The sequence below is a fragment of the Coturnix japonica genome, chromosome 4 (assembly GCF_001577835.2).
Source record: "Coturnix japonica isolate 7356 chromosome 4, Coturnix japonica 2.1, whole genome shotgun sequence".
NCBI lineage: Eukaryota > Metazoa > Chordata > Aves > Galliformes > Phasianidae > Coturnix > Coturnix japonica.
Genome location: NC_029519.1, coordinates 8,819,297 through 8,843,913, shown reverse-complemented (window position 1 = coordinate 8,843,913; position 24,617 = coordinate 8,819,297). Strand labels below are relative to the sequence as shown.

The following is a 24,617-nucleotide window of genomic DNA, read 5'->3' as shown; positions in this document are numbered from 1 at the left end:
ATTCACTGCACTCAAAAGCACTTCTGGAAAGCACAGAACATTTCAGTTTTATTTTCCAAAATACAAGTACTCCAGTTACAATAAGTTAATGTCATTAATTCAACAGAGAGGGAAAAACATTACACGAAAACAAAACTCAGTCATGATATTAACAAGGTCACTTAGGTCAATATTTTATTAGATGTGATAATTACATGTGATAGCACAAGGACTAAATAAAAACTATAGAAGAATAGGACCAAGACATTCAGAACTATAATTCCCACATGCATTAGTAAATGGTGACAAGGTGTATATAATGGAAATAACTAATGAAAATTTTCAGGAAATAATTTTGCATGTCTGGAAATCCAGGAAATCTTCTACCTTGATCAACATGGAGACCCCATGCTTACCAAATGCGGCTCTAAGAAAACTCAGACTGCATTCTAGCAGAGCAATGTTGGGGGGACAGTAAGCACAGTGGCAAAATTCAACATGATAAAACCAGAGCAAGGAAGGTGGTGTTCAAATGGTTCAGTGTCCAGATGGAGATCAGAGACAAGTGGTGTCCCTCAGGGAGTCAGTACTGGGACCACTGATCTTTAACATCTTCATCAATTACATTGACAGTGGGATCAAATGTACCTTCAGCAAGTTTGTAAATGACACACCTGAGAGACAGGATACCATCTAGAGTGACCTAAGCTCCAGCAGTAGGCTCAGGTGAACCTCATGATATTCAACAATCCCAAGTGCAAGGTCTTGCATCTCATTCATGGCAACTCCCACTACCAAATCAAGCTGAGGAACATAAGGATGGAGCCCAATGCTGTCTTGAAGGACATGGGGGTACCAGTAGATGGCAAGCTGAATATGAGCCAACAGCATGCACTCACAACCCAGAAAGCCAACCGTATCCTGGCTGCATCAACAGAAGTGTGGCCTGCAGGCCAAGGAATGTGATCCCACCCCTTTATGCTAGTGAGACCTCATCTGGAATACTGCATCCAGATGTGGAACATTCAGTACAGGAGAGATGTAAACCTGCAGGAGTGCATCTAGAAGATGAGCACAAAAAACGATCCCAAGGATGGAACACCTCCCATATGAGGACAGGTTGAGAGAGCTGGGGCTGTGCAGCCTGGAGAAGAAAAGGCTCCAGAGAGACCTGAGAGGGGCCTGTCAGAAAGGAGGAGACGGACTCTTTATCAGGATCTGTTCTGACAAGATAAGGGGAAATGGCTAGAAAATAAAAGAGGGGAGATTTATATTAAATATAAGGGAGGCCAGGGTGGTGCAGCACTGACACAGGTTACCCAGAGAGGTGGTGTTGCCCCATTCTTGGAGACATTCAAGGTCAGGCTGGACTGGGCTTTGAGCACCTGATGGAGCTGTAGGTGTACCTGTTCATTGCAGGGGAGTTGGATCTGATGGCCTTTAAGGGTTTCCATCTCAAAAGATTCTATGATTCTTTGAAAAAAAGGCATACAGCTTCAAACACCAAGCAGGGTTGGAACAATCATAATGAAGTTGAGAGCATAGAAAGCGATGAAGGAAAAGCAGAAGAAAATGGAAGTAAAACTTAGGTAAGATAAAATTAGAGCAACTTTCAGGTACTGTGCAGAAGCAGAGGGCTGCAGCAGAGCAGGCTGCTGCCAGAACTAAGGCAGGACAAAGCATTATCCAAAGAAATGACTGTGTAAATGAATTACTATCTTTTGTTTCAGAAAGTACCTAAGATTTATGGCTGTTAGACACACTGAATATCTTACTCATCTGCATTTGTTGCCTCAGTTTACTGGGAGTCTAATGGTCATTCTGAAAATTAGCAACATGCTCTTGCTTCAGAATGTTGGCTTCACAAGTATTCCAGAAGTATTTCAGTGAGTACAGAGAACAATGAAGTTTGATGTTCTTGCCATAGAAATCTGTGGCATCGAAAACAAATAGGAGAGTGGGGGGTGGGGTACATGTGGTAAAAGATTTGCCTTTTTGATTATTATTAATACAGAAGTGAAGCGCTCCATCAGCTCTGTAGCTTCCTCTCTGCTGCCACTAGAGGGAGAAGCGTATTCCTGGGATCTCACGGCTCCTAGGCTATTTATGGAACAGATTCAGAAATATTTGCTGTATGGAAAAACGTTTGTCCCTGTGTGATAAGCATGGATAACGCTATAGAGAGCCTCTAAAAATAAAGTGGGACAAACATTGCGGCCTCTTCCCTCAAATAAACTCCAATTACAATCCTTAAACCTTTCAAATGTAAACACTGCTGTAATTGTTCTTCTTTGCTGGTAACACAAATCCTGCTACTGTGTTTACTCCCATCGCATCCAGGGTAAGGGAGGCCAAACAGGAAGAAAGCAGAATACTGCATTTCTATCAATATAAGAACAAAGAATGTTTTCTAGTGGCTCACACCACTGCTGATTAAAGAAATCTGCTCACTGTATGGAACACTGCAAGTACATTCTGGGCAGAAAAAAATCCTAAAGTAACATTTAAATAAACCAGAAATCCTGGATTTGCATATTCCCTTCATTTTCCCCATCATAGTTCAACTGAGACCAGCACTGAAGAATACTTCGCATTACTGCATTTTAGACACCCAGTAATGATAGCTTTTGATGTCGACAGCAGTGGCAAGATGATTCAGCTGGTATGGAAGTGTCTTTGTAAAACATTTTCAACCATAGGCAACAAACCTATATCCAGTGAAACCTACTTTCCTATGCTTAAGTATAATATCTCAGCCATGTTGAGCAATTGCTCAATTGAGCAAATTGAGCAATCAAACACAGGCTGCTGGTAGACATCAACAGGTAACCAGGCCTGGATTCCTAGCACAGAACAAGGTAACCTCAGAAGAAAAAGGGCCATTCTCCCCAACAATGGGGCAGTTTGCAGGCTCAAAGCATGGCCACATTTTCTTGGATACTCATTGTCCTCTTCCCTGCCATAAAGAAAAGCAACACTGATAATTCAGGTCAGGTGGAATGAAACTTGGCATATCTTAGATTTAATTGAGCCACGGGTGCAAATAAAATTACCTAGAGAAAAACCTTGCCCCTAGGTTGTTCTTCCCTGTCTTTTGAAGGCAGTTGCAAAGCAGCTCTGTTAACTACTCATAAGACAGCTTCATTTGGAGTGGGTCTCCAGAGGATAGGTTTGTCCCCTTGTTGATAAGAGAGCCAGCTTCAAAGGCAGGACCTCTTCCACCTTTGAGTGTCAATTCTTTCTTCACACAAGGACACACTGCTGCCTCCCATCCAGCCTATCCTCTGGGACACCCCTGTTCTTTCCTGCAGAGCTGCTCCCAGCTGATTTGCAGCCTGTATGGCCCATAGAGCTACCCCAATCCAGGTGCAGGACCTGCCTGTGATGACTTTCAATCATCAGCTCCTGTCTCCATCCTGTTGAGGTTGCATTACAGGGTAGTCCTGCCCTTCAGTTTCACAACTTCTTCCCTAGATTGCAGTCATCCCCATAGCCATCTAATCCCATATCCACAGAGCCTTTGGTCCCTAGGATGACTAGTCTCCATTTGCTCTTCTGGCACAGCTCAGGGCTGATAAGCTTCTCCTCTATCCACACAGCCTAAGCCCTGCCTCTCCCCACCATGTTACAGTACAAAATCCTCATTATTTCAGCTATTATACAAATAACAAAGAGTCAGAGAAGAGTAAGCAAACCACAGGCTTCCACATGTAGGGACTGGCACTGAAGCACAGAAGGGAACCACCTCCCCATCAGCTACACACCTGTGGAGCCAAGGCACCAAGCAAAACAAGGTTTTCTCTCCCTACTGCTTTACTTGGTGCTTTTTCAGAGCAGCTGCAATACCTCCCTCACTGAATGTGAGGTCACTTGAGCACTGTTGCTGTAGAGAAGCTGGAAAATAGAAGTGTTGTTATAAGTTTTAATTTATGACCAACCGTGGCTGCAGTATTTTTGCTGTTTTTCATCAACCTGAGGATGAGGTTCGTCATTCCTGGATTTAAAAACTGCAGCTACCTTTGTTCCAGCCAAGTGATTTACTTCTCCTGCAATGATTTCATATCAAAGCTTAAGACAACATCCCAGATTCTTTCCCTTTTTGCATTCATATGCATATACATACATATATGAAATAAACAACATTTCCCCTTCTGAAAGGATTTCCAGCATCTGCCTCACAATATAACTGCATACACAGCTCCTATGCCACTCAAAGAGGTCCAAAGTTTGTGTTGAAACCTGCCCTGAAACAACTCTATGATATGTACTGCACATAACCCCTGGATTGCAGGTTAGGGTACGTTTTAAGTATGAAATATTAAATGAGATCATAACCGTTAAATCACTGTGCTGTCACTCTAACACTAACTCAGGTTGGCAGAGCTCACACTCAGTGATGTCACCAACACTACCTTGCTGCTGTTGTGAACCTAGACCAGCTCACATCAATTTTTTTTTCTGATCGATGCTAAGTATTAACATCTATTTTTACCTTGGCTTGCACTTCAAGTCATTAGTTGCTTCCTAGTGCTTTAACGGGTGAGGTAAGGGACAGTTAAAATACTGCAGTGACAACAGCAGGAGTGTGCTTAGCACATGGGACAACAAAGGAACTGGAGAGCACCTGCCAATCCATTCTGCAGGTTATGGAGATCATGGAAGTCTAGCCCTGAAATGTATGGACAGCTGTAAGGTGGATTTCACCCACCTTTGAACACATTAAACACCATCCTACTTTGCATCAGCTCCCACTGAAATAAACAACTCAGGGACTATGAAAGAAAAATAACAGTTGGGGGGGGAAAAATTATCTCAGCCTTCTAAGAATAGCTTCCCTTGGCTAAATTGCTCCTTTTTGGCTTTCCTTGAAGCACTGATGAGCAGAATACTGATTGGGAATTGCTGTGAGCATTGTTGGGAGGCATGTTTCCCCACAGTTTCCTGCTTTGCAGAAGGTGAAATGTTTTCTATATCCTTCTCTCAAGGCTAGAGATACCATGCTGCCCACACCATGCTCATCTCCACCCATTTAGTTTCCAAGACCTGTGTTTGTGTATACAAAAAGTCACAGGTGCAACGGTTACTCCCCAGTCAGGGTATTGCTGAGCAACATCCATCCTGGCCCTGCCCTACTTCCAGAATGTGGCTCTGGAAGTGGAGTGGTCTCCCTCACACCAACACCTTGTGGCAGCCATAGCCATACTGAGTTCATGCCAATAAGGTCTATACCACTGCTGAGACATTTCCTTGGCTTGTCCCCAAAGCAGGAGAGACTTGAAAGAAAAAAAAAAAGCTGATTTCAAAGGCATTTGGAGAAGGACAATGCTATCCCATGATCTGAAGCCACTGAGCTGCTGTGCTATGAGGACTTCAGGCACAGGTTTGCTGTTCCATCCAGCATCCTGATATGCTCTGGAGATACAGACTGGGCAACCAGAACATCCTACTGTCCCACGTGGCAATGTTTCATGAATTCCCCAAACCATCCTGATATGGAAAAAACAGCATCTGCACAAGGGGCACTTGAGATATATGAGACATTAGGGAAGGGAATGACAGGAGTCAATCGCTGTGCTAAGCATACACTTATAGCCAAATGAATGGACAAAAGGTCAAATCAAAGACTATCTGCACTCTCGGTTTATTTCAGGACCCCTTCTTCTGTCACTACTGGGGAGCTACAGCCCTTTCAGAAACAAGCTGTTCCTGCTATTGCTGGCTTGGGACAAAAAGCACACTGCTGCTAACCTCTTACATAAAGTGAACAGACAAACAGCTGAATTGCTGACCCCTAATGGCCTTTTCCCTAGGATTTGTGGGTTTGCACAAAGAAGCCAACATTTTACATGCGGTCCTTGATGGAGTTTGGAATTGTGCAGCAAGGCTGTTTTAGAGTGCACGCTCTTAACCTAATTGTTTGCGTACAATGTTCCTCCTCACTAATGCCAAACACTGTAGGTCTCTGGGTTATTTTTTAAGCTGCTTGGTCATAGTTTGAAAGCCTGCATATACCTCCACTGTCACCAACAGCAATATAAGCATGAGCTTCAGGCAGGGCAGCTCCAGGCAGGGCAGCTCCTGTTCTACTCTGTCCTTTTTTCAGCTGAGCCACACATCTCGGAGCACCCCAATTATTGGTCTCTTGGCTAGAAGCGAGAAAGATCTCCCAGTGCTTCTTGTATTTGCACACAGAAACATGCCTCGGGATTATTTTAAGTGGGGTGTATTCAGCAAGGTCAACCTGAGTTTTGAATAATTGTCTTCCTTGTTACTTGCAAATTGATCAAATGATTACCGCAGATCTTTGTAATTGTCAGTTAACAGCAGTCTGTCAAAGACACCTAAGCAAGTTCCATTTTCCTTTGTTATTACCAAGCGCACAATGTGCCAGCCTGCAGCAAAGCTGCACATCTCCATACTAAGTAATTTGCTCCATCTCTGCCCACACCCCATGGCCCCACCAACTCGATTCCTTCCACCCTGATCTGATGGTGGAAGTACATAACACTGGGGTTTTTAAGGACCACAAGCTACCCTGCTACCAACACGCAGCCTGGGCAGCTTGGAGAAGAGAAGGCTCCAAGGAGACCTGAGAGTAGCCTGTCAGTATCTAAGGAGGGGCTGTAAGAAAGAAAGGGAGAGACTCTTCAGCAGGATCTGTAGGGATATGACAAGGGGAAATGGTTTCAAACTAGAAGAGCAGAGATTTAGACTGGATATAAGGAAGAAGTTTTTCACAGTAACAGTGGTGAGGCACTGGCACAGGTTGCCCAGACAGGTGGTGGGTGCCCCAGCCCTGAAGACACTTAAAGGTCAGGCTGGATGGAGCTCTGAGCACCTGATGGAGCTGTAGGTGTCCCTACTCACTGCAGAGGGGTTGGACTGATGGCTTTTAAGGGTTCCTTCCAACTCAAAGGATTCTGTAACTACAGTAAATGTCCAAACCTCACACCTCAGAGAACACCTAAGTGAGGACAGGCCAGTAGCCACAGTGATGCATTTAAACATGAAGCAAGCTGAGGATAAAAGCACGAAGCACAACAATACTCAATTCAACAGCAACAAAACAGCATTCAGGCATAACAGCAGGCACAAAAATCACCATTGTATGTTTGGGTTCCACTCATTCTGGCACGGAGCTACTGAGAACCACACTACATATTATTCTGCACTGTCCAACCGCACCAAATACTACTTTTGCATTTTTGCTTTAATTCAGAGACGCACTAATTGTTGTGAACACACAAAGTGCTACCTGGGATAACACTTCAAATGCAAATTAAGGGCTCTAAAATTATTGTAATGCAAGAGTACCATGGTTTATTAACAGCAGATTTGCAAGGTTAATTTTCAATTATATATTTCTTATTAGTTTTCTAGCTGTCTTGCTATTATTAAATTTAAAGAGGAAGATACTTTCAATGTGTCCAGCTTCTGTGGCATTATTACTGATAATTATTCCTATTTTCCAATTTGTGTTACTCTCGTGTCTTGCAAAATTTGTAATTAATGAGCAAATAATTATAGCAGCACTTACTTGAGCTGCTTTAGTTAAAGCTGTGTCAGCTTTTGCATTAGGATCCCCATTTTTCAAGGGTTTATAACTCAAGCATAAAAATTCACTCTGGGCAGAGCTTGTCAGAAGAGCTGTGTGCTGAGCATGTGTTGTTTTTATATGTCTCTAAGCAGCATTACCCAGTTCCTTAAGTTACACAGATTTAAAAAACCTTAAGCTTTGAAAGGCATGAAGTTTACAACTCTCCATTTATCTACACGCCATTGCTCTCCCCAAAGCACTGCCAGTACCCATCCACCATTGGCTCCTGAGCATCTCCTCCAGCCGCCCAGCTCTGGGCATTGGGAAGCACTCTTGGAGTTGCTTGACCAGATTACTGGGTTTAATTAACTCAACACCACTGTAACTCAGCAAACGTGGAATAGCAACAAGTCAGCAGCACACGTGTACCAGATTCAGAGGCGGTTCCAGCCGAAAAGCAACAGCAAAAAGCAGACCAAAAAAAGCAGCATTGCTATGACATGCAGCCAGAGACGAGACAAAAAACAGAAGGAGGAGGCCTACCTGCTCCATCCCCAGCAGGTCATGCGAAGCAGGGCTTGTCCTCCTGTAGCTCCACACAACCCAGCCCCGACCCTCCTCACCAAAGGAGCAGCCTCTGCCCTCAGGGCAACTTTTATTCATTTCCCTTTAACTGGTGTCAGCTGGGGCTCTCCACACCCTCCTTCTCTGTAATTATCTCCTCATCTTTGAGTTAATTGCTGCTTGGGAGAGCCCATCTCCTGCTAACTGTGTGAGTCAGCCTTGCACCGGGGCGCTGGGGTTACCGCTCTGACCCAGGGGCTGCAAATTCAGCTCCCTAGGACTGTCCTCATACCACTGGTGGCACATCCACCGGTAATTCACTGATATCTTTATTTCTGCAAAGCACATACACAGAGCATGGCCCAACTATGATATTTTTATTCTGTAATAAAGCTTCGCAATATAAACCAGCTGTTTATATATGTTTTAGGTGTCTGTCTATACTTTAGGTAAATATTTCCTCTTGCTGACCTGGTGTCATGAGCTTCCCCAGTTAAGATTGGTTTGAGGAATCTCTATGCGTTGATATCCCCTGGTTGCTGATGGCCTCACATTTTGACTGTAACCATGGTGCTGCTGGATTTATCATGGCTGCATGGCACAATGTGTATCTCATTATTCTTTCCTGGCAGCTTTGTATAGCTTTTATTTAGCTGTAAAAATAATTTACATTTCTTGAGCATCTGAATTAAAGATAAAATAGGACTATGACATCAAGGGCTGGAGATTTTATGCAAATTTATTTATAAAAATAAATCACGTTTAGAATACAAAATTACACAAATGTCTCCTACAAATCACCCATCTCTTTAAAAAAGTTAAATCTTCCTTTTCCAAGAACAACGCCTTAACACGTTATCCACAGAGCTGCGACATGAATGAAAACACAGCTGAAAATCAGGAGTGAAATCAGGGAACCTTGGGCTGATGACATCAGTTACGTGACAAGGAAGTTTTTGCTTCTGCATCACCTAAGATTTCTGTAGAGCACCATCCCGTGGCAGTTCACTTCGGTTGTTCCTGTCCTGGAATGGAATTCTGGCTCCATGAAGTCTACAGCAAACTCTTGGTTGATTTCACCAGCTGGAGGAGATGAAGCTCAGGAAAGGCAGCATCATCATGAGTCCATTTCATCACAACCTATGTAACACACATAACCCAACTGCATGGACCGATCCAAAAGCTGTAGTGTTCAAATGTTCTGAAATAGTGTTTCTAGGAATGACCCGCAACTTGCACCTAATCCCAACACCCTCAAACATTAGAAAGCCCACAGTATTTTATTGTCTTCTGGGATTTCAGAATAGTGTAGAATACATTTTTATAAGTGGGATTTAAGTGACGGTGGTTTTCCTGACTACGAAGCTAATTGAAGTAAATAGTTTAACCACAGTAGTTATTGTTTCAAAACGGTTATAAACTCTGAATACAAGTATTTCTTTCTGCTCTAACCTCAGGCCTTTCTCTCAGCCCCTTCTGGTGCTTGTATTTAATGTTGTCCTCTCTTACCCAAGATCTCTGCTTTATATTCATGAAAGGAAAATCAATAGCTGTTTTCTCGACTTTTCATTGAAATAATCCATATGGGGGTTCAGCTGTGATCCACACTTTCAGTATGAGATCTCCTCGGCGTGGCGGCAGCAGTATGCAAACCGCAGCAGACAGCTCTGCATTTCCATCATTCAGAACTCCTCACCGCATAGTGCAATTGCCATCACGCTTCGCACAAAAAAAGGTCAGAGGATTGTCTCCTAAAGAGAAAACAAACAGGATTAAAATATGAACTGTCAGTAGGCATACAACAAACCCCCATTGCACAGATGTGCTGCTGCGAAGATGGGAGAACAGCGCTGCCCGGCTGACATGGTGCAGGCAGGAGGCACAGCAGCACTGCCCTGTGCAGCCTTCCTGCCTGCCTTGCCATGCATCTCCTTCCAGCACAGGCATGAAAGCATGGCTGCTGGTTTGGGGACCTCCTGTCACAGCCCTGTCAGCACAGATGTGCAGGAGTTGCCTCGCACAGGGCTCTGCTGAAGGCTGAACGCTGCAGGCAATGCCGTGCTCCTCCTTTAGCTCTGCTCCCACGCAGAGGCCAAGTACAGCTCCTGAATCAAAAGCGACACGGGAGATGACTTCCCCTGCAGTCAGAAAGCAGCTCTGTGGGGAGTTGGCCATGCTGAACTTGTGTCATCCATGCCACCCAAATTGCTGAGCCTTTGCCCATTGTGTGAGCTCTGAAAGCATCACACTGCACTGTGATCTTGCAGAGCACCTGCAGCCGGCTGTCCTCTCAGAATCACTCCAAAGGCTATTTGAGTATTTCACGCTGTCATACAGTTTAACTTGACCGATGCAATTGGTTGCATCAAGCTGAAATCAGCAAACAGCATTAGCTGTCTTCATTTACCCATGCAACTAGTTTGGATGCTGTGCTGCCCACCAGAAGACCTGTGGGGTTTGTCACTGTTAGACTTTGGTTCGATATGAAAAACCCAGCTCACCCCACCACTGTTATCACACTGCTGTTCTTACTGAGGGCTCTTCACTTGCTTCTGGAAAAGGGGACCTCGGGAGCACAGCTGTTGGTAGACGGGAGCAGAAGGAATACACTTTACCACTTGGATGAGACCTTTCCTGGTCAGCTCTTGTCTCATCAGCATACACGGGAGTGCTGTGGGCAGAATTTTGTGTCCCATTGGTGTTGGCTTCAGCAACGTTCTGTTCACAGAGCAGGATAGCGATGCTCAGCTACACATGCAGGCTGCCGCTGGACCAAACGTGTTCATCAGGGCATCCAAACCACGGAGGGGAGATGAAGAAATGGAGATGGGGAAAAAAAAAGAAAGATGTATGAATTAGAAATGTCATAATTAAGAAGAGCTAAGTTAACTGGAGACTGATTTAACGAACACAGAGTAGTTTGACATCTCAGGAGGGAGTAATACCACGACAACCTCAGGCAGGGCTCCAGGCCTCAGCCAGCACGGAGCTGATGTGCTGAATCCCACTGCAGACAATTGGATTCCAGCACATGTTTAAGTACGAGGCCAGGGAGGGATGGTTTGTGAGAGCTCCGTAAAAGCCCAGCCTTCCATTCTTCCAAACCATATGGGTTTGACTTCCCATATGGAGTGACAAAATAAAAATATATTCTAAAAATAGCTTTCAAAAATGCACTGGCTGAAGGCTGCTTCCTGCGCTACAATTTGATTAGTCTTGTGTTTTATTTCTTCAGCAGTGATTCCAATTTATCTCTGATTTGGAGCTTGAAAAGCTGCTTTTATAGTTATAGGCCAGAGGAGAAAAAGGCATCCGGGAAGCAAATATAGAGAGCTCTTCTGGCTTTATAGGAGCTGCAGGAACAAGCAAAATGATTTTAGAGCAGCAAAAAAAACCAAAGTGATACTGGAAGATGATCTATCTTTGCAGTCTGTATTTAACTTCCCTGTCAGCCTCTCCGCCAGCGTGGAACATTACATATTCTGTGCAGCTACAAAGCAACCTGAAGGAGCCAAAAATTGTCAGGGAAGAAATCCCCTGGGTGGGTAGGAGCAGTGCCAGCACCGCCTGGCAGCAAACCTGGCCACCATGGCCACTGCACCCTGTGCTGCCTGGTGGTATCTGATGCAGAGGAGCTAGCAACGCAGGCGGAAAGTAGCTAAAGGTCCAAGCAGCCCCATGGAGACTCTGCTATAATCAGCCTTCTTATAAATCATACCCTTTAAAAAAAAAGAGTAAGTGTAAAATTAGATGCCAAAAAGCTTTAATCCTCTTCAGCTAAGTCTGGGAGCAAACCGCCTATGGGCTCCTTTCAGTCCACTGCTCTCTGATTCTCACCTGAAGACTCAAAACACAAGTTCCACCTCTGGGCTTAGCAAGGGGGACATTCTCCCCATCGATGTGGGAGGACAACTGGACTAGCATGACTAGGCCTTGCTTTTCCAGCATTACCATTTTCCCACATTCAATCTGCATCCTCTTCCTCACTTCCTCCTCCTCCTCCTCATCCATGTCCCACAGCAGCTCATGTGGCCACTGTCCCCATGTGCTGCGCTGCCAGCTCTGTCCCCATCTGCAGCACCAGCAGCCGTGGCAGTTCCAAATAAAGTCTGTTTTGTGTTTTTTTTCCCTCACTCCAGATTATTAAAGCTCAAAGAATTCCTTTTTGCAATCTTAGCAAAAGCTCTACATTTACCCTTAAAGGAGATGTTATAACATCTAAGCAATGTTAAAGCCCAAGGAAGGAAAAGAAAGGAATATGAAGAATGGGAAGAAGCTGAGCTGTAAAAGGATTAGAAACCAGTTTTCTCTTAACATTTTGTAGTAGAAAAACAAACAAACAACCATAAAACACACCACTTTGGAAACAACTGTTTACAAAGTTCAAAGTATTTTACACTGTTTGCTTTGGTACGATAAGGGGCAACAACAACATCCCTAATCACAGGGGCTTACCCAAGTTACTTCTGACAGCAAAGGTAATTTCACTGGCAGTATTTTTCTTCTAGGAAGGATACTTTGCTTGCTTAAAAATCATTCTTACATTGCTAATAAATCTCTTACCAGTAGATTATAAATGCCTCTTAAGTCAGGAATATGTTCCATGCCCTGTGCGCAGCCAGCAGCCCTTCTTGAAATAAATGCTATTGAAGTCAGTGTGAATTTTGCCTGAGGAGGTTCACTGCAGGTGTTTGGTTCTGTGTGTGTAACGTACCTCGATACAGGAACTTCTACTCACTATTGTACAGTGCCAGTCTTCAGAAACATGACGTGGTGCTATTCTGACCTTTTCACCTTCCTTGCATGTAGAAATGAGGGGACACTCAATGTAAAGGCTGGTTGGGCTCTGAGCACCTGATGGAGCTGCAGGTGTCCTTGCTCGCTGCAGGGGATTTGGAGTGATGGTCTTCAAGGGTCCCTCCCAACTCAAACAATTCTATGATTTTCAGTACTTCATGACCAGGGAGTAGAGGTTCCTGCTGCACAGGGTGAGTAAAGCCACTGACCTGAGTTCTTGGGACAACACAGCACACATTTCTATTAGAACCATCCTAAACCTGCTGAGCCAGGTAAGTAATTAGGACAACAGGAGGCTGGAAGAATTTATCTTCGGTAAGGAAGCAATGAAATAGCAGTCCAGAATGGCCTGATGGCACTGGGAAGTGTGAGGGGAGAGAAAATGATTTGAGAACCCATGAGAAATACAGCCTGTATGGAATAAGAAGATGTGTGCAAGGAGATTGGTGCCAGTAGACCTAAGCAGATGTGGATTTAGCAGAAAAGGTGGGGGGCGGGGAGCGTGGGCCAGCCTTCAGCATGCCCCCACGAGGTGCAGCTGAGATACACAGCCTTTATTCCACACCTGGATCAAAGCCAGGGCACTCCTGGGAGCAGCTTCTGCCGCTCACCGGAGGCAAACACGGCTGCTCTGTGCTGCAGGGTGCATCAGAGACAGCTTGTCTCAGAATGCTTCCTGGAAACCAGAGCCGTGTCTTCATTCTAACACAGAGATGCTCACTTGTGCATAATAATAGCAATAGTAATACTAATAATGAAAGACGACCAGCTTCTAGATGTTGTTGTTATGTGCAACTTAGAATGAGAGGTAGGGCAGAATGTGAGGCAATGGCCTCAAGTTGCAGCAGGGGAGGTGCATGTTGGACATTAGGAAAAATTTCTTCTCTGAAAGAGTGTATAGGCACTGGAATGGGCTGCCCAGGGAGGTGGGGAAGTCATCATCTCTGGAGGTGAAAATAGAGATGTGGCACTGAGCAACCTGGTTATGGGCATGGTGGGGATGGGCTGACAGCTGGACTCAATGAGCATAGAGGTCTTTTCCAACCTTACTGATTCTATGAATCCAGTTTGTGCATGGGCGGGTCACAGAAGAGAGGAGACTGGAGGTGCATACGGCCAGTCAGGCTATTGTGAAGCATCTGACAAATGTACAGATCTAATTCCTGCACATAGAACAGAGGCTAAGGAAGTTCTTAAATCACATCACCTATTTTACTTCCTCACTCTCCTTAATATTTTGTTGCAAAGGCTTTGTGGCAACTCATGTCAAAGAGCCAAGTAAATGTTTTCTTGAGCTTTGCAGAAGATGATGTCAGGCAGTGATGGAAGTGAAATACTGACTTTGTACAACTGTTTGTATCTCAGATAGAATTTACTCATTTTGTGAGATTATAGAAAATGTATTCCGTGATTATATATGCCCCTAGAGGCCTTTTGGAGGTGAGATTATGCATCTCACAGTGTTATTCTATCAGGAAAAAAATGGACTAAGTAAATAAAAAATCTGCAGGGTGTGACTTCATCATGCACTGTTGACATCTGCTTATGTGATTTAAAGGACATTACTATGAATATCATAGTTGCTAATGTAAATGATGAAGAAATCATAGGTCAATCATATAATAATAAATATTAGCATAGGTTTCCCAAGGCCAGAAATGGCTGAAATGGTAATTGGAACTATGATTTTACTCTTGAATTATGTGATACTGAAAACACTTTGGTCGCTGCCGCTTTCCTGGAACCGCTCCATTAAGGCCAGACAGATGTACTGTCCAGCCTTTCTTATTCCAAGAAATAAAGTCACCTTTCCATAGGGATGATTTTCCTTACACCACCCCACCCTGCATGAAGCTGTGTTGGTAATGCAGAGCTGCATGCCCCAATCCCATCCATTTGCTACCCTGGGCTTGAGGCAAGCATCCAACCCCATCCTTGACAGAGAACTCGTCCTCCTTAAACACCCAAACAAAGTGCTCTCAAAGTGCATTAACACAATCGCCACTATATTAACCCTGATGAAAGACTGGTCTGAGAAGTACAATTTAAATTGACGAAACACCTGAAACTCACAGTGCTACTTATGACACCGCTGAATTAGTGTGGACATCGAGCCGACACAAAACCCCATGGCTGCAGTTTTTGTGCAATTCATTTAGAAGCTGTCTGGCAACACCTTGAGCTGTGGAGCGTGGCCCAGCAAAGGTGTTCTTGCTCCCCAAAGCCCAGAGTGAAGCCAAAGGCTCAGCCACAGGCTGGGAGCGGCAGGTTGGAAGCGATGCTGCCTGGAGCCCTGTGGCAGGCGTGAACCTTCCCTCTGCTGCCAAAAATTGGTGTCTGCCAGCATTTGGCTGCTCTGTGGGCAAGGGATCAGGGTTGAAGCCCTCCCTGTCCTCCTTCACCTTCCCAGCATCCCCAGCCCTCCCCACCTGGGGCCACGTGAATTTGTCCCAGAGAGGCCTGAAAGCCAGGAGCTGCTGCAAGAAAATATTTTAAGTAATAGCAGTTGTTGGGCAATTACTGTATTACCTGGGGATTCCTGCCAGGCACTGCACATGGTGGGATGTGGAAATGATGCTAAATCATATTTTGTGGGGAAAAAATAAAAATATAACACGATCCTGTAATGCTATCTGAGTGTTGCTGTGCTGTGTTCCTCTGATGCCTGCAACTCCTTAATGACATTTCTCATAGCAGTCATGTTCTAGCTGTTGTCTGATGCCGAAACACTCCATAGAAAGAAATTTGGATACTCTGTATTTGAGAGCAGTTACACGAAAGTCTAAAATTAGGTCATAAATTATATAACCTTGCAAGGAAACAAGAAATTTAATGACTATGCCAAACCAGAGATAAAAGCCAAGGAAGGAAATAGCATCTTCCTCATTAAATATTAAGGATCAGATCCTTCAAACATTTTCCAGTGATGAACTCTGTGGGAGTTTGGCATCTGTATTTCTGTGTATTCTATAGAAGATGCTTATACATCATATACAAGTGCTAAATGTGATTTATGGGGCATACACACAGGAAGTGTATTTATAATGCATAAATATATTCCATCAAGAGCAGAGAAGGTGATCAGTGACAGTTCTTTAAGAGGTTCAATCAGATACCGCAGTGGCTTATTTCTAGTGCTGCTCCAAAGGGGTTTTTAATTACGAGGAGCAGGTAGGGGCATTCCTTTCTGGTGCTGACGGAGGCAGCAGATAGCACAGATGCAGAGATGAGCCCACTGCCTTCTCAGTGGGATTCAAGAAGTGCTGTAAAAGAACAAAGATTACCAGCTTCTTACAGAGGATTTCAGAATTCCCTGCGATGCTTGAATCCCTCCCTCATTTTTGACAGTGCCATTAGTCCTTTTTCTAACCTCACATAAGATTTGATCTATTTAAAACGGCTCAAGGGTGAGACCTTGCACATATTCCCCTAGAAGTCCTACACAATCCCCCCAGACCAGCGGTCCATGCTGATGCCCTGAGTGCGCTCATGAGATGCGGTAAGGATGTCTGATACAAAACGCACTCCCGACCTCGCCGTTGTCAGAGTCCCTCTGATAACCACGTCCATTTTTTCAGATTCGAGTCATTTGTGGATTGACTCTATAATCCTCGTTCTGAAGCCTGGGAAAACTGCTGTTGATGCCCTTGGCAAATTCTTATCCTAAAAAAGCATGAAAAAGAGTACCAAGTAATTTCAATTCCATAAAATATATTAAGTGCATCGCACAGGTATGTAAATGGGAAACTCCATAACTGTAATTTGCCCATTTAGAGCCTGATCTAAAGGCTATAAAAGTTAATTTGAAATCTTTTCATTGATTTTAATGGGCTTTAGATCGGGCCCTTATTATTCACCATGTATCATGTTTGTTTCAGTGTGTGAGTGTATTTCTCTAAAACACGAATGTTGTGGATTACAGCTCATGCTCATTCTCCAAACACAAACCTTGAGGAATTTATTGAGTTGGTTGCACACATAAAATCTAAAACACAAAGAAAAATCCCAAATAATGATTACACTTTTAAAAAGTGAGATAAAAAATGAGGAGGCCTTATTTCATTATGTACTAATGCAATATAAATGTATTTTAAGCATCATGAAAGCCAAATGGAATTTCTCACAATTTCTCTTTCCCGACTGCTGTAGTTCAACAAAAAAATTACATGTAAATGATTCGAAACCTCTTGAAGAAACAGCAGTTTTTTTTTCTAATTTGAGCAGGAGAAAAAAAGTGTTTCAACCCAAGCTCAGCAAGGGATAACAGCATTACAGTCACTGCACGGAGAATTTAGGCACTCATAATTCTAAATCCTTCTGAAACGCTTTATTGCTATAAGGTGGCTAATACCAGCCTCTACACAACAGGGCTCCCATAGCATTAACCATGAGAGATAGGCTTCCAGAAAGAAACTATAGCAAAGTAATTGTAAATCTCTAATGATGCATAAAACCAAGCTGAATTGGTCCTGAATTCACAGCATAAAAGAAATGAACCATCAGAAGAACCAATTCTGGTGGCAGTATAACATACCCCAGTGTGGAAACTGTTTATGGTGTTTGCTGCAGTGGAAATATTCCTACTAATATGCAAGCAATACAAATTCATTAAAAAAGCCTGAATGATGCAAGTTCTTGCAGTACCGTGTGCGACATTAAAAACAAATCATTAGCCAAAAGAAAACCTCATCTGTACCAAAACAATTCACTGTCTTCTTTTTCAGTCCCAGACACTGTTCTGTACAATGAATTCCATGACTTCTGGATGTTTTTAAGCCAATGTTGCAAGACTTTCAGTATGATATGTACTACGTGGCAGGTACTGCTCTGCAAAGCTGTGCCAGCTGTGCTGGGGTCTCCAGGATTAGCCTCCATTTGTGTGGTGCCATGGACATGTGTTGGTCGGACCCAGGGAAGCCCAGAGCCTCACATTTCCTTAGCTGGTTTAAGCAGCTCCCTCTGGATAAGCATCCGATAAAATATTTAAATCCGTAATTAATTATACCATTTAATTAATTAATGATGCAATCTACAAACTGTAACAATCGACCCAGCTTATTCCAGAAACCTCAGCGCACCATTCTGAACCTTCACCCATTAATCTATCACTGTCCAGAGGCACCGTGCTCCAGAAGCAGACCGGATTGATTATCCTAGAGACCAGAAATCACATACTGGTGCACAAATCAGGCACAGCACACACAGACGTTATACACACCTCCCTTGCAGGAGCTGCAGCATGGACAGAAACAAGACTTTTTTCGGTGTGAGGAGCCAGCTTTACTTTGGTGTCTAGGAGATTTCAGGCTTTTTTTGGAGGCTGCCAAGAGGTATTGCATGGGATGGTGCTTTTCTAGCGCCAGGGCATCTGTCCACTGAAAACTAGATTGACGAGGCTGGAACTGTTGTTTTCATTTGTTATATCATTTCACAACTCTAAGAGCCAGACATCTGAAAGCTAGGAGACATCATCGCACCGTGTCAAAATCGGCAAAGGCGCAGATTTGAAATCTGCATGCGTGGACAAAAATAGGGCCTATCTGAAATTAATTAAGGTTTCTAGGCACTACCAAGAGAACAGTATTTATCCCTAATAAGCGTGCATCAATGTATATCATATTTAGTGCATGCTTTTTAGTGAAGCTGCAATTTTCAAGTCTTGCATGGATGACTCTAAGGCTTAGCATTGAATTTTCCTTTTTTTTTTTTTTTCTCAATTAAAAAATAGCATTTCAAAGAATTCTCTTATTAAAAATAAGAAGTAAATGTTTTAAATGATTTAAAGTCACGCCGACATGAAATGATTTGCAAGCGGCCCACTGGGGCTTTCTACAGTTGCTGTTGCAACTCTCTGTATCACATACTGTATACACACTATAAGGCATACCATAACTGGGTACATGGATTACTGCTTTATTCACAATCCTTGTGGAAATTATGGGAAGAAAAAGGAAACAAATCTGTGTGAGAGCTGAGAAAATAGCATTGGTCTAACTCTTGTCTTTGTGCAGTTAATGAAAATTTCAACACAGATAGCAGTAGAAAAAGCCAGGGTAAGTGTAAAGCCTGAAGAAATTAAGTTTCTCTAATTGTTATCATTCTTATATATATACATAAAAATAAAGGAATGGGAAAAAAGACTGCTCAGAGAGGAGAAAAACCTGCAGGCACAAGACAGAACTGAACTGGTTCACGATGCTACAAATGCCATTCACACCGGCAAGGTGCTGGCACCTGCTGGGTGTTTGTTTTCTGCTTATGAGTGAAGGGTCTCCCTGCAAGGATTTTTTATGGCTGTTCACTTTGGAGAAAAATGTCCAACCAGTGTGACTCGTGGCCCTAAGACTTCACACCATCAGTGCTAACCCAGATACTCTGTTTGACACCTCTATATTCAAATGTACCGCCACTTTTTCTAGTGAAATCAGACCAACGCTAATTAAATTTAAACAAGAAGCTAAAGTGAGATGAATGGCTTATAGGTGCTTTATGCTTCCCCACATTGATTAATAGATAAAGAATTTATACCTCCACCAAATTAGTTGGCAAACCGTCCAGTAATTTATTGCTTGTGCATGATGATCTGTAAGCGCAGTGCATTCCAGTAGGCTCTCTCCAAATACATTTTGTGCTGGTTGGCTGCACCCAGGTATTTACATTCCACACGCCTTGTCCTCGTAGTCAAAGTTCCTCAATAAGGTTTTCACTTTCAATCAATGCAGCAGTGATTATTCTCGCACAAAATGCTATTATTTGTCAGTGTGGGCAGTTGTATTAGATTGTGTTGTTTCTTGGTGACCAAAGAATGGCTCTGTTTTCCCTTTTGTTTTCCCTTATGTTGTCCTGCATATTACTCTGCTCTATATATGAAAGAAATTTCATTTGCTGCTCACTTATGGTGTTATTTTGCCAGAAGCATGCATTTGTCACTTAAAAATTGTGCTCTTTAATCCCAAACTAATCCAGAACATGCCTACCGCCTTCTAAAGCACGGCATTACAAGGAGAAGGAGCCCCATGGCCATGGATCAGCCAAAATTTCCTCCCAGGCTGAAGCCACTCAGAGACGGGCATGAACTTTTGCAGTTGGGACTGAGATTATTTTTATGGAGGCTATTTTTAGAGTGATGGGTTAGGGGATGAACCAGGATCTGATAAGAGATGTAAATAGTTTAATCTGACTCAGCAATTACTTCACAGATCAAATTTTCCAAAGGCAGCCCAGACCTTGAGATGGATATCCCTGTGTTAGTTAAATGGAAATCAATAAATTCATTCAGAAAAACATAATTTCATTTTGCTTCCAAACCAGAAATTGAGATACATGCGTTTCTCCCCTACCACTCCTCCCAGACTTAAATATATCCTGTGTTACATAAGTAATCGTTTTGAACCTACTCTAGGACACAGCCAGAGACATGACTCCAATAACACATTATCAGTAAAACAAAGCAAAACAGTTTCATGTCCCTGCTGAGTTTGTGTATACACTCTTAAATGAGCAGATTCTCTCATTATTCACTCTGATCTGGTCATCGTGTGCTCAGTCACAGCTGTCACAACAGGTGCCCAAGTGTTCCCCCTCTTCGTGGCACTCTGTTTTCTTCCCAGAGTTCACTGTCACATTCCTCCGCTGTCTTTCTTAGGTGGCTCTGCTGTTCCCTTCAAGGCTTTTCCCAGATTCAACTTTACAATTACTTTGAAAGCACCGGGGCTGGCTGTCTCTGGATATAAAAAAGCATTGCCTTAAACATCAGTTCTTCTTTGCTATTTGATGAACTTTGTTTCATATCATGAAACCAGTTTCTCCACCAGTTTTGGCTGTTCTCGATTTGCCTGAACCTTTCTCCATCTCTCTTGAAATCTCTAGTGATCATTTCTCTTAACTACAACATTCAACAGTGTACTGCAGAGTGTACATGAGGACTGTGCAGCAGTTAGAGGCTGAGATCCACACTATATCTTTCTACTTCCCTCATGTCCAACAAAAATAGGAGTCTCCAGTGACCCAAGGGTTTGCCCAACATTACCTTTAACATGAATACTCTTTGAAATGAACAATTATGACCCAAAATATCAGTTCATCACTGTTGTTTCTCTCTAACAACCTTGGGCAGCAGGTTGGGGTTCCCAGAACAGAGTGAGAAACCCATGCCTGCACAGTGACATACTGCTCAATGGGGTCTTCCACTGCTGAAAACACTATGAGCTCCAAAATTACCAGCACTGTATTACTAACATCTGCACTAACATCTAATAAAACCTCACAACAAACATTTTTAGTTCAGAAACAAATGTTTGCTTAGCTTGAAGAAAGTCTCTTTCAATATTAAAGTACCTTCAAATAAAGAGACAATTTTATATAGTTTTTGTTTTGTTTTGTTTTGTTTTTGTGGGCTTTTTTGCTTCTTTGTTTTGGTGTTGTTGTTTTTCTTTATTGTGATTATTTTCAAGCTATGCGTTGTAGGTTGAGGGCAAAATATACACAATTCAGCCAATTTAAGATCTGATTTCTGAAGAGCTATAATCCATCAGTCCCACTGAATTGCAAGGGCTAGTGAGGGAAAGACTAGCCTGAAAGCCAGCTATGTAACCTATATCAATCCCTTGAAGCACTGAAAAAGCTGGGACAAAATGCTAAGGCAAAAGCTTTCTACAATTTCTCTTCAATAAAATTACACAGGAGCAAGGAAAATATCCAGCTTTTGATCCACAGAACAAATAGATTCAATGCAGTACTAATACCATTCAGTTTGTTTTCTCCCTGAAAATCCACAGTACAGGGTTGAGACATGCATTTAAATCTCAGGTTTCATCCATTTGGGACTGAAATCTTTTTTTCCAGCATACCCTCACAGTACTGCCTTCCGTGCCCTACAGCGCAGCATAACCTCCCTACAGCAATTACAACTGCTTACAGTTGAGAACAAAGTATTGCAGAAATCCTTCATGCGTCTGCACCACTTTTAATGCAATTTATCAGCTGACAAGCCAAAGCAGAGGCAGTATCATATATCCATTCACATTTCTGTTGGTCACCTACAGTTTGAAGAATTTATCCTCTACATTATCTTTACAGCTCTTTGGGAATATTAATTAACATGTTGCACAGAAATTACTTAAAGTCTTGCTGCTTTAAAACTGAGCAGAGAATTCATTTCTCTCTTTCTCATTCCCCCATTTTTCCCAGATTACTTTAAAAGCAAAGTAATTATAGCTGATGTGTGCTTTGGGGAGGTGGGGCGTTATTCCCTTCTCTTTGCAGCAGTACCAGTTCCACTGTCAGCATGTCCTGGGACTGCTCGCAGCTCCTTTCAGGACTGCATCCCTGCTCTGAGTCTTCCCAGGGTGGGAAATATTCCCCCACTGTCCTGGGGTCACTCACTCAGTTGGAAGGAAAGCAGCAAATCTGTTTTGTGGTGGTGCAAGTCTCTGGCTGCAGTCATACACAGATCTCAACGAAAACATAAACCTACAACAGATAGAAGGAAAGGAACAGAAGTGAACAAAGCTTCAGGGTGAGAGAAGAGAACCACATCTGAACTGAAAGGCAGTCCAAAACCCCAGGTGCAAAGAATGTAAAAGGCATGTGATGAGCCTTAGCTTTAAAAACAAACAAACAAACAAACCAGCAAAACTTGTTCTAATTTCTTAATTGATTTCTTTGCTTAACTTACTTTCTCTAGAAACCATTGGACAGAACAGAAACTGCCTCAAGGTGACATGCATTTCTTTCGCCATTCCTCACTTCCCGAGCTGACTGTCAGGCAATACTTACCAAAAGGGAACAGGGTGAAATCACTGCAATGTGCCAGAAAGCAGCAGTTTTGAATGGCCTCCCCAGTTTTACACTGCATTTCTATAATCGTAGAAGCTCCCTGGTCCATATTATTAACCTCTTTCTATTCAAGGATCCAGAAAAGGCGGCTGTGTCAGCTGCTCAGACTGAAGTTCAAGACCTTTACGGGTGAGGCAACATTTTAGAGCATAATAACTACACAAAATCCTTATCAAAGATTGTCACAGAGTCAGAATTACCAGTGGTTATCAGTCAATAATTGTTAGAGTAACTGATGGGTAAGCAGTAACCCTTCACATGCAATTCTTCTCTGGGAATGAGAAAAGCAGCTGGAAAGAATTCATAACAAGAACCTTGCAGAGCTCAGAGAAATGTGATGTATAAACAGATTATTATTTCCTGTGGATATTGATGATAAATGAACTGGATTCAGTGTGTCTAGGAAATATCACTACACTCTAAGCTAGCAGAACTCCCTGTGGCTCAAGGTAAAAACCTCTCCTGTAGCTTACAAGAACTCAGCATAAAGAAATCACTAAATATCTAGGTCACTAGAAATACAAAAGTTGAGCATTCCTCTTACATACTTCTCATTCAATTAATCTTTCCTGCGGGTTTTCAGTGTAATGAGTGATTGATTATTGCAAGGGGTTCTTTATAGGGTAAATTAGTTCATATAAGAGAAGCAATAAGAATGGGTAAGTAGCCACATAAACAAACAAATGGAGTGTGTTGGTCACCGGGCTGCAAGTCAGCCCCAGGGGACTCCCAGAGATTTCCATTGTAATTCCTCATGACCTTACCCTGAGACAGTCACATTGTGAATCAGTATGGATCACAAAAGGTTTTGCACCACTAAAAATTGTTCTCTACAACTCCCTGCAAGGACACTGTGGCGAGGTGGGGTCAGACCCCTCTCCCAGGTACCAGTGATATGGCGAGAGGAGAAGGTACACCAGAGGAGGTTCAGGTTGAGTATAGTGGTGATGCATTGGCACAGGCTGCCCAGGGAGGTGATGGGGTTACCATCTTTGGATGNAACAGGGAGCTGGGGCACTGAAGGACACATTTTAGTGGGTGGACGGTTGGACTCGATGATTTTAGCGGTCTTTTGCAATTTAATGATTCTATGGTTCTGTAAGATTTATAGTTTATGAAGTTCCTAAATTCTTTGCAGTGTTGAACTGCAGAAATCCAAAGTAAATGTTGCTTGGTATTTTGACCACGCATGGAGTTATGGTGGGCGTGCATCTCTTAGCTCTTTTGATGGCTTTCAGCACTGAGAAGTGTTCCTATCATTGCGAGGATGTTTACCAGCAGCAGTCTCATTTTGTCTCTGTTAACGTGCCCTTTGCTGTCCACAGCCTTGGAAACTGAATTTTAGGTGTTTGCCAGAAATATGCCATGAGCATCCTAACAAGGAACAGTGACAAACACTTTGTTTGGAAGATTCATACTGCAGAGAAAAAAGAAGAATACCTATTTTACGGTGAAATATTCATAGAAATCATAATACCTCCAAGCAGGGAAAATGCTAAGTTCAAGCAACAAATTAGCCATTTATAACATGCATCCAGATCTGTACTATTAAGTCACTTTACACTGCAGCCCCCATGGGAGCAAGAACCACATCTTCCACTATAGGGCTGGTACAATTTAAAGTGCATCGATGGTACTCACCGAGCACTAATAGTACATGACGGCCTCTCTGAGCTAACATTGAGACCATGGCATTGATGGCTTTGGACAGAATAACTATCGCAGCAATCAACATCTATATAGCTATATAAAATAGAACTAGAAACAATAATGTAAGTATGGTATTTAACAAGTAATGCGGAGTCCTTTCACTCTGTGGAGTTCTCTGGCTTCCCAAACAGATGGACGGATTATAACAAGCCATTGTGTATTCTCTTCTGTTTGTCAGTGACCTAGTACATGT

The 24,617-nt window shown here is 42.9% G+C and overlaps 1 long non-coding RNA gene across 2 annotated transcripts in view; it reads right to left on the bottom strand.

The window, feature by feature from the left end:
- Positions 1-8,801: 8,801 nt before the first annotated feature.
- The window catches only part of LOC107312804, a 79,957-nt gene continuing 64,141 nt past the window's right edge, over positions 8,802-24,617 (bottom strand). For both annotated transcript variants that reach the window (XR_004307145.1, XR_004307146.1), the window contains exons 3-4: positions 10,613-22,348; positions 8,802-9,831 (exon numbers count right to left, since the gene is read on the bottom strand). This is a non-coding gene — a long non-coding RNA (uncharacterized LOC107312804). The remainder of the gene's footprint in view (positions 9,832-10,612; positions 22,349-24,617) is intronic.